The sequence below is a fragment of the Phoca vitulina genome, unplaced genomic scaffold (assembly GCF_004348235.1).
Source record: "Phoca vitulina isolate PV1807 unplaced genomic scaffold, GSC_HSeal_1.0 scaffold35, whole genome shotgun sequence".
NCBI lineage: Eukaryota > Metazoa > Chordata > Mammalia > Carnivora > Phocidae > Phoca > Phoca vitulina.
Genome location: NW_022589738.1, coordinates 17978950 through 17993873, shown reverse-complemented (window position 1 = coordinate 17993873; position 14924 = coordinate 17978950).

Sequence of the window (14924 nt, the reverse complement as noted above, 5' to 3'; positions counted from 1 at the left end):
CCTGGCCAAGGGTTATAGTGAGAAGAAATTGAAGGTAAACATCAGAACTCTGCTGTAACTAATTAGCCGAGATATTTACATCTCTTTTCCTTTAATAAACACATTATTGGGAAAAGTCCCTTTGTATGTGGCGAGTTTTATCATGTGTGATACAGAAGTGTAGAAAGTCTTACTTCAGAAGGAGGTCCATGTCAGCTTGCTCCAGTTGTCCAGAAATCTCTTTTATTTTAACACTTGCCAGCATAACAAACATCATCCAGCAGCTTCACTAAGCAAATGATTGTGCTCAGAAAAAAAACACTCTCTCAAGAAAACGTTTTATGGGTTATTATTTACAATTTGAAGGCACCACCTGATAAAGAGCGAATTCATACCCTATATTTTTATCAGCAATGCAAAGATTCAATTCATTAGGCACACATTATTTGAAAATTTACTCTGTGACTGGCCGTGGGCTAAAGTCTGGAAAGAATTGTCATAGAATTTTGCAGTGAAGAATTAGAAAATCAGATCGGGAATCTTTCACAAAAGCCTGACAATTAGAAGCTGTACCATGCTACTGTAAAGGCAAGATTAAGCTGATAGTCATGGGATGGATGATAACATCCAACTTTTCATAACCGTTTCAGAAGGTAAAAGAAACAGATACCGCATCTGGTTTCTTTAAGAGTTTTACGTTGCCCCTCCCCCCAAAAAAGAGTTTTACTTTGGCCAACATATCATAAAATCCACATTTTACAGAGTAACCACGGGTGTTCTAAAGGCAAGCATCCACCACTTGCTTCCGGCAACCTGGCTATGGCTGGCAAAATAATGACCCCCTAAAGGTGTCCACCTTCTAATCCCCAGAACCTTTGAATGTATTCTTTTACAAGGCAAAAGGTACTTTGTAGATGCAAATAAATTAAGGATCCTGAGGTGGGGAGATTATCCCGGATTATCCAGGTGGGCTCACTGTAATCACAAAGGTTCTTACAAGAGAGAGGGAGGAGGGTCCGAATTAGGAGCTGTGAGGACAGAAGGACAGAAGCCAAGGTCAGAGAGGGGGCTGGGGAGAGAGGTTTGAAGAGGAAACGCAGCTAATTTTGAAGATGATGGAAGGGGTCACAAATGGAGGAATAGCCCCGACCACTAGAAACGGGAAAACACAAGGAAATGTATTCTCCCCTGGAAGACTCCAGAAGGAAAGCAGCTCTGGCGATGGATACCTTGATTTTAGCTCTGTAAGACCCATTTTGCACTTCTGACTTCCAGAATTGCAGTCGAGTAAGTCTGTATTCTTTTAGGCCACTGCCGCAGACTCGAATACTGTGGCTGATGGAGGAACGTTCATGGGAAATGACAGTGACCTTACCTTTGTAGAAATCTGAATGGGCTAGAAGGAAGCACTGAGGCACAAGCATTGGTCAGGCAGTGGGGCAATTGTAAAAAAAATTATCACTCATTCTTTGACAGACCTCCCCTGGAGAGGTAGAGCCTATGTCCCCCTACCCTTGAACCCGGGTTCCCTTTGGGACTGCTTTGACCACTACAATGCAGAAATGCCACCATATGACATTTGGGGCCAGGTCACAGAAAGCCATGCAGTTCCCAGTGAGAAACATGACTACTCTTAATGTTCTTTTTCACTCTGTGAAACTAAAATTTGATAAATGATCACATCTCTTAAAGAAAATACCAGAAAGAATAAACACATTTCATCAAAGAAAGAAATTAAGCCACACTTTGTAAGATTCCAATTCAAACAAATTATGGGCAATTTCCCTCTGCTTTTTTTTTTTTTTTTTTTTCTTTAAAAGGCATTGTACCAGTCTTTGGGCTCATTTTCTCACCAGGTTTGGCCAGATTCCATTTTTCACCCTGTGTTTTGCCATTTTTATGTAACAGGAATTATTCCGAATGCCACTTCCTTTATTTGCTGCACCAAAGGGAGAAAAACAGTCTCTACTCTCCAGTCTGGAACTCGGGGCTGGCACCAGCAATGATGATTTTTACTGCACCAGTAATTCCTACTATTTTCGTATGTTCTCACCTTCCAGTCTTTCCTGTGACCCTTCTTAGACCTCCCTCCTCTACTTTATCACCTTTCAAATATTGATCAAATTAAATATTCATCCTCTAACAGCACTTATTTAAACAAAAAATGCTCTTCTCCACCCAATTCCTTTCTAGCTCAGGGAAGCAATCATTTTTTTTCTTGGGGACGCTTGGCCACATCGACAGGAAGCTCCAAAACTATTTCTGATAAAATGTTTGTTCAGCTTTGCTTATTTAAAGAGATGAACTTTGCTGGGAGCCTCAGTGAGTATTAATGGGTTCTTTCTGAAGACATATTAGATGGTGGTTCTATATTCGAACAATCACTTGCAGCCCCATCTATAGAGTTCCAATTCAGGTTGGGCACCACTAAAATGTGATTTTTACAGGTAGCTCACATCAGTGACGATGAAAGGTACATGATTCAGAAGACTTTTGGAAATTTTTTATTTTGATATAATTTCAAACCTGAGAATCTCTCATATGACGTTCACCCAGATTCACTAATGGTTTACCTTCGGCGCCATTTGCTTTATCGTCATTGTCTGTGCATGTCTGTGTGTGTATTTTTTTCTGAGCCATTTAAGAACGAGTTGATGATAATCGGGTCCCTTTGTTCCTCAGTTTTTCAGAGCATATTTCCAAAAAGAAGGACATTCTCTTACATAACCACAATACAACTGTCAATGATTTGAACAGTTTTTAAATACCCATTTCCACTGAAAATTCAAAATGTCTTTCAAAGGACATTTCGGTTAGAACACTTTTTTTTTTTAAGATTTTATTTTTAAGTAATCTCTACACCCAACATGGGGCTCGAACTCACAACCCAGAGATCAAGAGTCCCACGTTCTACCAACTGAGCCAGCCAGGTGCCCCAGAACACATTTTTATAATCAGGTCAAACCTATAGGTGTTGTGTGCTTTTTATACTGGTAGCTTCTGAGGGTGGAAAAGTCCTCCCTTTCCTATTTCACATATACATATTTCATCCTAAATTCCTTTTGTTCCTGTAAATCCTGGGTCAGGGAGAAGGGAGAGGAGAGGACTTCTGAATTCAAGACTAAAAGGAAGGTCTGATTAAGTCTTTCTAGATTTTTCTGAAAGTGCGATCCCAGATGGTCCTAAACTGGACTTGGATCTTTGTTCTATCTGCACAAAAATTAGGAGACTGCCGCTTTTATTTAGTGATGCAATTTTCACTTTAGGCAGATCTCTATAAAACTTATTTTTTTCTGGACTTTGGAAAAATACACTTCATGGTACATCATGCTTGTCCAAGCTTTTGAGTAGCAGATCTAACTATCACCTTCCAGGAAAACAGTGCCTCATTTCTAATTTATTATAGCATCCCTACTTCCTTTTTTTTTAAAGATTTTATTTTTTTATTTGACAGACAGAGAGAGAGAAAGAGAGCACAAGCAGGGGGAGTGGCAGGCAGAGGAAGAGGGAGAAGCAGACTCCCCACTGAGCAAGGAGCCAGCCATGGGGCTCAATCCCAGGACCCTGGGATCATGACCTGACCCGAAGGCAGACACTTAACCTACTGAGCCACCTAGGTGTCCCTCAAGATTCTGTTTTTAAGAATCTCTATGCCCAGCATGGGGCTTGAACTTACAACCCCAAGATCAAGAGATGCCTGTACTACTGACTGAACCAGCCAGGTACCCCAGCATCCCTACTTTCAGCTCAAACCCTTAATATATTATTTCCTTTATTCCATACTTATCTGGACATATAAAATTCATTTTAATACCATTTATCTATTCTTTAGCTTCACTTGAGTTAACTTAGCCATCAAAATTAGCAGAAGCCATGAAAAGTTGACAGTGCCCATGTTTTGGTTGTGTGAGGATTTAATAAATTCTATTTCCCCTGTTGCCACAATTTAAAAATAATTATTTTAAATGACAAAATGTAGTTTTAAAATGTTCAACAAAATAAAATATGTTCTTACTGAACAAATTTCATTCTACTTTGCACAAAAAAGATGCAAATTTTGTGGTTAATTGAAGGCATTTAGTAGATAGCAAAGTGCGACTGGAAGCACAGAGTAGATGGGAAATTACTGGGTTGGAGCAGCTATTCTATTAGTGAAATTGTCAAAATTTATAGCATCGTAAATTGCAAGGTACTATAGGCATCCATAGACTTAGATTTATTCTTACACATACAGTGGTACCCAAGGCTATTGTAGTAATATTGTTTTCAAATTTTATTTTCTAATTGTCTATTGTAAATATAGAGAAGTATGATTTATTTTTGTATAGTGACCTTGTACCATGCAATCTTGCTATACCCACTTATTCTACTAGGTTTGTTTTGTAGATACCTTATTGTTTCCTATGTGAACACTCATCTCATCTGTAAATAATGAGTCTTATTTTTCCTTTCCAATTTTTATGCCTTTTATTTCTTTTTTTTTAAGATTTTGTTTATTTATTTTAGAGAGAGAATGAGATAGAGAGAGCATGAGAGGGGGGAGGGTCAGAGGGAGAAGCAGACTCCCTGCTGAGCAGGGAGCCCGATGTGGGACTCAATCCCTGGACTCTAGGATCATGACCTGAGCCTAAGGTAGTCGCCCAACCAACTGAGCCACCCAGGTGCCCCAATGCCTTTTATTTCTTTTTCTTGCCTTATTTCACTGGCTAGGAATCTTTCAACAGTGTTGAATCAAAGTGATGAGAGCAGATATCTTTCCCTTCTTGCAGATCTTAGGAGGATCATTAAGCATGATCTTAGCTGTAGGTATTTCATAGATTTTCTTTTCTTTTTTTTTTAACTTTTTTAAAAAATATTTTATTTATTTATTTGACAGAGAGAGACACAGCGAGAGAGGGAACACAAGCAGGGAGAGTGGGAGAGGGAGAAGCAGGCTTCCCGTGAAGCAGAGAGCCCCATGTGGGGCTGGATCCCAGGACCCCGGGACCATGCCCTGAGCCGAAGGCAGACGCTTAATGACTGAGCCACCCAGGTGCCCCTGAACACTGAATTTTCAACGAGTCAGGCAATGGCTATGCCCAGCAAGGTTCCCCTGGGCTGATGTTTCTCACTGGAAACTTCAGGAGATGCAGAAATGGGAGTCTTTAACAGAAAGCCAAGAATCTATGAGAAAGCTAAAATCTACAAAACTAGAAAAATCCAAAGGGTGTCCCAAATGTCAGAGCTAGAAGCGGGTTTAAGTACAGAGCTAGGAACCTAAGAAACAGAGAGATAGAAAGAAATAGAAACAGGTGGAAAAGGGGCGCCTGGGTGGCTCAGTCGGTTGAGGGGCCGGCTCTTGATCTCAGCTCAGGTCATGATCTCAGGGTCCTAGGATCACGCCCGAGTCAGGCTCTCCACTCAGCAGGGAGTCTGCTTGAGATTCTCTCTCCCTCTCCCTCAACCTCTCCTCTTGCTCACACTCTCTCTCTTTCTCTCTCAAATAAATAAATAAATAAATCTTTTTTAAAAATTAAAAGAAAAAGAAATGGTGGAAAATAGTAAATGGAGAGTATTCTGGAGCAAAGACTTAGAACAGGAGCTACTAAGGATAATAATAGCTTCCCACCCTTACTAGCTTCAAGGTGCTTCACCATTCCTTGCTGGTTCTCATTTCCCTGCCTTCTTCTTCGTAAATATTCCCCTTATTACATTCGGATGTGCTTTCTCTTTCCTGTTGCTGAAACTCTAACAAAGTTAAGAGTCAGTGAAATGGATATTCACTATAGTTGGCAAAAATTCTAAACATTTCTGAATGGCATTGCTATCTGTTATGTAAGCCTGTATTTTTTTTTTTTTTTTAGATTTTATTTATTTATTTGACAGAGAGAAAGAAAGAGCGAGTGCACAAGCAGGGAGAGTGGCAGGCAGAGGGAGAGGGAGAAGCAGGCTCCCCGCGGAGCAGGGAGCCCGATGCGGGGCTCGATCCCAGGACCCCAGGATCATGACCTGAGCCGAAGGCTGCCGCTTAAGGACTGAGCCACCCAGGCGCCCCTGTAAGCATGTATTCTGTGCTATAACTCACCTTTCCGTGTAACTTGTGATACAGGAAGAAAATGCTTTGTTCCTACCTTTTAGTGGCTTCTGGTCCGCCAAGATGACAAGACTGACACACAGTATTATAACACCACAAAGGAATTGCCATAGTGCTGCTAAATATAATGGGCAAATGGAAGATTTACCCAAGTTCCCTTGGCCTTTTCGGTAAAATTCTGCATTGGCAACACGAAGAAGGAATCACTGCTGGATTGATGATCTATTATCTTCCCTTGACTTTGTAAAGACAGAGACCTCCCTCTCTCCTTGGCAGACATCTAAGCAAAGACTCAGCTTGCTTATTGGTGTTTGTTATATCTTTTTCATATAAGACCTTCCCGAATCAAGTCTATCTTGGGCCAGGTTCCCCAGAGCAGAGACTGCGAGGAAGATTCAGGTAGAAGCTATTTTTGAAGGAAGTGCTCCCAGGAGAAACCAGTAAGGGGGGTGGGGCAAGCAAGACAGGGGAGGAGAAAAAAGCCAAGAGTGTGAGTTCAGGTGATGTCCCAACGGGAGCTCAGGAGTGTAAATTGCGCCTCAGAGTTTGTTGCCCTTGTGACAAGGGAAGGGGGATCTTTCATATGCCTGAACCAGTTAGTTATGGCTTATGGGCTGCTCAGGGTAGGAGGATGAGGTGGGAGGAACATGAACCTGCCAGCGGGTCCAGCAAACTGGATCCAGTAGCCCAAGGGTAGGTCGCTGAAGACAGTTGCAGGCGTGAGCAGTTAGGAGCAAAGCAGAGCACACAGAAGCTAGGGGATGGATACACAGAACCCATAAGGGAGGGTCTAGGGGATCTGACCAGAGTACCAACATTATCTGCTACACAGCCTTTCCAGAGACACATCTGCAACTGGTTAACACACAGTGAAGCAAACTGGAAGGGAAAAACAAACAAACGCAACTTTCCTCATATGCATATGTTTAGGTTCTGGAGACTCTGGAAGAGATTACGAGTGATATCTTGTACCTAAGGTGCCCAACAGTATCCCAGGATGCTGGATTTTTCAGTGCTAACACCCAGACAGTCCGATGTAACCTAGGATGGTGGGTCACCCTACCTATATCTGAAATGCTACTCAAGGAAGACCTCTCTGGTGGTGTTACGGAAGATCTAACCCAAGCAGAGCCAGCCGTGAGTGAACCTCCCCTGATGTAGCACTTGGTGGTTTCCAGAGCTGCATTTATTTTATTTATTTTTAAAGATTTTATTTATTTGAAAAAGAGAGTGAACAAGAGAGAATACAAGCAGGGGGACATGCAGGCAGAGGGAGAAGCAGACTCCCTGCTCAGCAGGGAGCCCATGCGGGGCTCTATTGATCCCAGGACCCTGGGATCATGAGGTGAGTCCAAGGCACCCACGTGTCCCTCCAGAGCTGCATGTAGAGTCTGGAAATCTGGAAAGAAACTGAGTCTCAACAAGGGGCCTGGGGGCTGCAGCAGAGGATGGGGGAGGGCTTCAACTTCGGACTGCCTTTCAGGTACAGCAATGGCTTTTATGACCCAGGACAGACACAGGGAGTGCCCTTCTCAAGATGCATGTCTGAGGAAGACTCTCATTCCCCAGAATAGGAGAGGGTGCAATTCTCCAGAGAGCATCACAGGAGTGGGGCTAGCTCAGGATCAGAAACTCTCCAGGGACCTTTCCTGGGAGGTTTCTCCCGGATAAAATTCCCACAATAGTGCTTTCATGCTCCCTATTCTCCAGGGAGAAGGGCATGGGGGGAAGATGTTTGACACGCATTTGAATTTTGTGTGTGTCACTGTTGAGTTCTATTGATGTGATAATAAATTTCCATTTAGCAGTATTCTTGTTTAGCTTCAGTTCAAATCTAATGTGAATGATGATGAGTAATAACACTTCAAATTATATCAATTTTCTATATGAGGAAAATATGCCATTTTCGTGACATTTTTGTTTTTGAAAAGGGGAAATCAAAAGGTGATTCATGACTCCAGCTTTTAACTTATGTATGAGTCAAAAAATTTTCTAAAGAATGTTGCCATGATGATTTCATCCAGGATAAGCTGAAAATGTTTGAGTGAGGGTTTTGAGTTATTGAATTACAGATAAGTTTGTATGCAGGTGTCAATCGCAATGGTAAGAATCTTTTGGCTTTAACGGTTCCCGGAGCTAGAATGAGGGTTTATAATCCTAAGTGCATATAAAAAATATTTAGGGAGCTTTTTTTTTTTGAAGATTTTATTTATTTATTTGACAGAGAGAGACACAGCGAGAGAGGAAACACAAGCAGAGGGAGCAGCAGACAGAGGGAGAGGGAGAAGCAGGCTCCCTGCTGAGCAGGGAGCCCGATGAGGGGCTCAATCCCAGGACCCTGGGACCATGACCTGAGCCAAAGGCAGACGCTTCACCGACTGAGCCACCCAGGCGCCCCTCTGCCTATCATTCTTAAACATTCTACAAGTAAACATTTACGCTTAACGACTGAGACACCCAGGCACCCCTTAGGGAGCTTTTAAATGCCCCAGTGCTTACACCCCACTCAAGAATGAAATCTGGATTTTGGGAGTGGAGTCCGGGCGGTGGGCTTCATGGGCCCCCGATGTGTGGCAGTTTCACGGAGCCCTACACGGACGAGGGCCCTGCCTGGGGTTTAATGCTCTGCCGCCGTCTTGAAAACTCTTAAGTAATTTTTGAACGAGGGGCCCTGCAAATTATATAGCAAGCCCTGGGTCCGGGCATTAGCATCTTTTTAAAAGCTTCCCAGGCGGTTTCAGTGTAGGAAGCACTGAATAAAGTGCACTAATAAAGAAGCCTTGGATCAGCTTGCCAGCAAACAGTGGACTCTGTGCTGATGAAAGAACCCGGAGCCAAAGCCTCTCAAAAAGACTGGCGGTTGCCCCGCCCCGGGGCTGCTGTGCTGGGCCCTTCCCGAGGATCCTGACCCCGCCCACCTACCCTGTCTCAATGGAGACTTGCTAGGGGCCAAGCGGTGTGAGCCTTGTGAGAAGCGTCTACCACATCTCCTACATCCAGCCCGAGAACCTAGGGTGAGACAAACAAGGATGGGCGATGCCTTTCTCCTGGTCCAGTGCTTTGGAAATGAACAGGCGGAGAGGGCTGGGTTTACCCTGTACCCTCTGCCAAGGTGAGGTGGGGAGAGCAACCCTTAGGTTTCCCTTTGAGGCAGGTACCCGGAGAGGTCTTGAAACCCTGTGAGAGACTTTGCGAGTCTTCTCCTGCTAGAAATCTCGGACCCCTCGGCACCAGAAGGAGTGACCTGACCCTTGGCAGGACAGAGACTAGAGAGAAAAGAAGGCAGAAAACCCAAAGCCCTGAGTGCCTTTCTTTATTGTCCTCGCTCTCTGGAGGGGGACCGAACCTGAATCTTGTGTTCTTTGAGTCAGAGACACCCTTCGTCATCTCTGTGGTTGGAACACTTGGACTTCTGCACAGAAAGCAAGGCGAGACCAAATTATGCAAAAGAACGGTCTTGAATGGACAAATCCTATGGTTCAAAAATTGTCAGGTAGATCTATGTTAATACATTCAGAAATAAAAATTGAGCTGATGAAGAGGAGGGACACAAAGTGCTCATCGTGAATCTTGTTTACTTTGTACACTATCTCATTATTATCAAGTCTTTGCTACAACAAAATAAAATTAGACCAAAAAAAATGAACTGGCTTATCCTCTTCAATAGGTGAGCACGTTGAACATTCTTCAGTCCTATTCCGGAAATATATGAAGTTTTAACACATATTTATCGAGCACCTACAATGTGGCAGATACTGTTGCAGAGGCCTGGGCCTCAGCAGTTAACAGAATAGACAAAAAAAAAAAATCCCAGCCCTCAGGGAACATGTTATTCTAGTGGGGAGAGTTGGACAATAAAAATAAATGAGTAAAATATAAAGGATGTTGATGGGAACAGATGCTACAGAGAAATAGAAAGCAGGAAATGGAGCTGCTGGAGGTTGGAGGTCCGTGGGGGTTGGGGATTCAGGGAATATTTAGATGATCACTTTGGCCTTGGGCAGTGGGGAAGTTTTGTCCTCACTTTTCGCTGGGATTGGCTACTGTTACCCTGCTACCCCCCCCCAGCCCCGCGCCCCAGAAGGTTTAGTGCCCTGGGACCCACCTGCTGGGTAGCATCTCCAGACACGAAATCAGCCCACCCTAATGAGACCATCGAGTAGGTCTAGCAGTTGATGGAGTTCATGTGCCTTGTAAAGAAGAGCGACGCTTTACTGCGAATATCCTAACAAAAATACCATGAGTAGACCACTAACATTTTGGGTTGTCGACTTTTCTTCAGGGGCCCGATTTCAGATTAAAAAAAAAAAAAAAAAGATCGGATATAAAATTGGTTTGCATTCTACTGTAACGCTTTGATTCAATCTGTGGGCTACCGTTGAGCTCCGCCCGCATATTTTCATGAGGGAATACATCCAGTGAGGTCTCAAAGCAACTCCTGACTGCTTCACACATTTTCAGAAGTTTTTAGAGTCTAGGTATCGAGATCCAACAACAGACACACAGGGAGAATTATTCCAGTTTTCCTTTCTTCAGAGAATCGACGCTTTCCTTTTTTTTTTTTTTTTTTAATATTTTATTTATTTATTTGACAGAGAGAGACAGAGTGAGAGAGGGAACACAAGCAGGGCGAGTGGGAGTGGGAGAAGCAGGCTTCCCACTAGCAGGGAGCCCGATGCGGGGCCCGATCCCAGGACCCTGGGATCATGACCTGAGCCAAAGGCAGACGCTTAACGGCTGAGCCACCCAGGCGCCCCATGACGATGCTTTCCTTTTTATTTCTCCTGGCACTTCTGGCTAAAGCACCGCTCTATTTATGTTCAAGTTGGTGCGGACTTCTCTCAAAAGTATTTGTTTCTCTTTTACCGATGGTATATGAAGTGGGAGGATTTCTGATGGTGACTATGGGTCTATCTCGGGGTCTGTCCCCGGCATACATTGCAAAATGAGTTCCTCTCTAGGCAGGGGCAGCTCCAGCATTTCCATTAAGGAAGGACACAGGGGCCTGCATCTAATTGGAATTTGGAGGTGGGGGCGGGCATAGGGAGTCCTGCTGGGGCCTGCTCGAGGTTTCATTTGCATTGCAAATACATTATTTTTCTTCAGTTTAGGTATTTTAGGGGAAATGGCTGGAGAGGGGTTGAGAGCTGGTGGAGGGTGTTAGAGAGGCTCAAAGCCTCCCGCCCTGCCTCCACACTACCCTTTAGGGTCACAAATGCTTCCCGGTCTGGGAGGAGCAAAGAGAATAAAGCTCCTAGCTGACCTGTCACTCCTATGTTCCAGTCCCGTGTCACGATCGGAGTCAAGTCTAGGACTTCTATATAGAGCTCTGAGATTAAGTTTGCCTTGGGCTTTCCTTTGCCTCCTCTTCTCCGCTTTAACCTTCACCGAGCTCCTGCTAATCTCTGCTTCTCACTTCAGCTTGGCAAATATTTATGGAGGATACTCTATGAGCTCAGCATTCTACTAGGCAAAGGCGGGGGGATAGAATGATGAACTGATAAACACACAAGTTGGGAACCGACATGAGTTCAGGCTGGGAAGTCTTCCAGACTCATTTACATTTTAATTTGGGATTACTGAAGACCAAACGCTGTAACACAAAGGGAGGAAGCTATTATAACCCAACAACTGGAGGTAGGATTGAATCAGTGGGGCCTGTGGGGTGTTGGGAGTGCAATGTGTGCAGAGGACCCCATCCTGCACATTTTTAAGTCATGCCACCTAGGTATCACGTAATCTCAGAGGAAGAGAAAAATCTCCAACCGTCTTTAGACACGTTAAGATTCTGTGACTATGATTCTTAGTTGTGGCCAAGTCCCATCTTGGGGGAACCATGAGATTAGATAAATGCTCAAGATTCCTTCCAATTCCTGGATGATTCCACCCCGCTGTTGTCTTTCATGTACAGAGATGACTCCGCCTATCATTTTTTTTAAAAGATTTTATTTATTTATTTGACAGAGAGAGAGACACAGCCAGAGAGGGAACACAAGCAGGGGGAGGGGCAGAGGGAGAAGCAGGCTTCCCGCCGAGCAGGGAGCCCGATGCGGGGCTGATCCCAGGACCCTGAGATCATGACCTGAGCCAAAGGCCGATGCTTCATTGACTGAGCCACCCAGGAGCCCCTCTGCCTATCATTCTTAAACATTCTACAAGTAAACATTTACTCTGTGCTGGATATGAGAGATTATGGGCTGGCATCACCAGGAGTTGATGATTCCCTGGTATATTGGTTTCCTAGGGCTGTGGTAACAAAGTACCACACAATGGATGGCTGAAACAACCGAAATTTATTGTTTCATGGTCCTGGGGGCTAAAAGTCCACAATCAAAGCATCGGCTGGGCCTCTGAGGAAGGATCCTTTCTCTGTCTCTTTCCATTTTGGGTAGTCCCAGGTGTTGCTCGGCTTGTGACAACCTCACTCCGTCCCACCTCTGCCTTCATCTTCACATGGCTGACTTCTCTCTGTGTCTGTGTCTCTTCCAGCAAAAACACCAGTCATATCGGAATAAGGGCGCACCCTACTTCAGTATGACTTCATCTCAATTTACATCTTAAATACATCTGTAAAGACCTTATTTTAAAATAAGGTCACATTCACAGGTATCATGGGTTAGGACTTCAACATATCTTTTTTGGGGACACAATTCCACCCACAACATCTAGTGGCCAACAATGTTTGTCTATGTTGAGGAATAAGGTTTTGATCGGTAGCCATGAAACAGACCAAAACAAAATGGTCCTCGGAGGAGGAAACTATGATCTGACTAATCTGGTGTGCCTATCAGTTGTGCTACTGAGTCATACATGTATTTACCAGATCTATCACACTGGCTTAACCCTTCCTTCCTTCCTTCCTTCCTTCCTTCCATCCATCATGGAATGATATGGTTAAATATTTAGTGCTGGGAAATTTATGGGAAGATCTGGATCAGAAAAAGTTACTCTCGGGGGCACCTGGTTGGCTCAGTCAGAAGTACATGGGACTCTTGATCTCAGGGTTATGACTTTAAGCCCCATGTTGGGTGCAGAGATTACTTAAAATAAATTAATAAAATTTCAAAAAAAGGTATTTTCCTGTGAGTAAGGGAAATATTGAAGTACTCCTTAGTTTATCACATACCCAAAAACCATAAGAGAGCTTACCAAGAGTTTCATAACTGAAGGATCTATTGTAAGTATTCAGGTTTATATTTAGCTTTGAATTATACATATACACCCCCCCCACACACACACACATTTTAAGTAACTTAGCTTAGAGCATCAACATTTCAATCTGAGCATTATATGGGTACTATTGTCTCTGTCATTGTCTTGTGTGATAATTGGTGACATAGTTTCCTAGCACCAGGAGACCAATTATAGTCTGGTATTCTGCAAATTTGAATCAATGATGCTGCTCACTAATCCCAATCAACCAAGGTGGAGAAACTCAGTTCATGCTTTTCTTAGAGCCAGAAAAGGAGACTCTGGCAAAACGGCTATCCTATCATCTACCCTTACCCCCATAAATGATCTCCAATCCTCAGTTATCACAGAAAAGAAAGGAGAGAAGACTATGCATAATATGTTCGGCTCCCTGTGAGTTAGTTATAACACAGCCCAAAGAGTAAATGACCAAAAAATTTGTTAAAATAATTATCAGGAGAAAATTGCTCAAGAGGGGTAAGCTGGTGTGTTCCAGAACTCTGTGCCGGGGTAAGGATCAGAAAGGATTAAGCTGTTACAACAAACTCGTGTTTTGTTTCAAGCTCACTGTTTTGAATTTGGACTGGTCATCAGAACTCTCTCTCCATGGGTCCACATGGGATGTTCAGATCTGTCCCTACCAATGGCATGGACATTTCAAAAAAAACTTTTGAAAACAAATGGAGGGTGACACAGGATGCCTTGGAGACAGCAGGAGTGTCTGGTTAAACTTTCTTATTTAAAGATTAGTGAAAAATTCTCAATAGCACGGGAACTAAAAGGGAAACGTGAAATGTAATGGTATTTGGTCAGTGGAGCAAGGGATTTGCAGTGGTGAAAGAAAATACAGATGAAGTTATTTGGATTGTGCTTTTTATATATCTCTTAGCATAATTCAGGCTTAGAAAGGATCCGGATTGTGATTTTGTTGGCTTAGTTTTTGACCTGAACAAAACGGATTTGCCAGTTTTGTTTCTTCTTTTTATTCAAATGGGACACACCCTCCTGGTTTTGAGAAATCTGATTGTTATCTCTTAGTCAGAACCGTGCTTGACGAAGTATTCTTTCCAATTTTGGATGGTTAATCATGCTGGATTTTTACCGAAGACCTCAAGGGAAACTTCACTTGAAGGACAAAGATGCTTGTCAAGTGAGCTATGGATTAGGATCTGATTCTTTGGTGGAAGTTCAATGAACATAGTTTAGGCCAAGGTAGATTCAGTAAGGCAGACACAAAGAAATAAAATATGCTTCTGGGGAATGGGCAAGGCAGAGCAAACACACTGGAACTCATTAAACAAGTAGCCGATGAGCAATTCATAACCAATATCTGATATATCATTGAAGACCCAAAGGTCACGTAATATCAACTCTATTGCAACACACATGCACCAAAAGAGTCTGGCTGGCCATTGTTCTTGAGCTAGCCTTAGCTGTTTTTATTTCACACAAAGTGTTTCTCCCGAGGCACCAAAAAAAAAAAGATGTAAGAGTAAAATCGGATTTATCGGAGGCATTTACTTGGATTAATTAGGTAATAAAAGCATTTTCAAATTGCTAATTTACTAAGCAATGTCACCGGAATGCTGAATTACTTTACTTTTATTATGATGATCAAAAGAGATAAATGCAGGCCCAGCCACAAAACCAAAGCAGAGAGGAGAGGCAGCAGTCCTTCTTT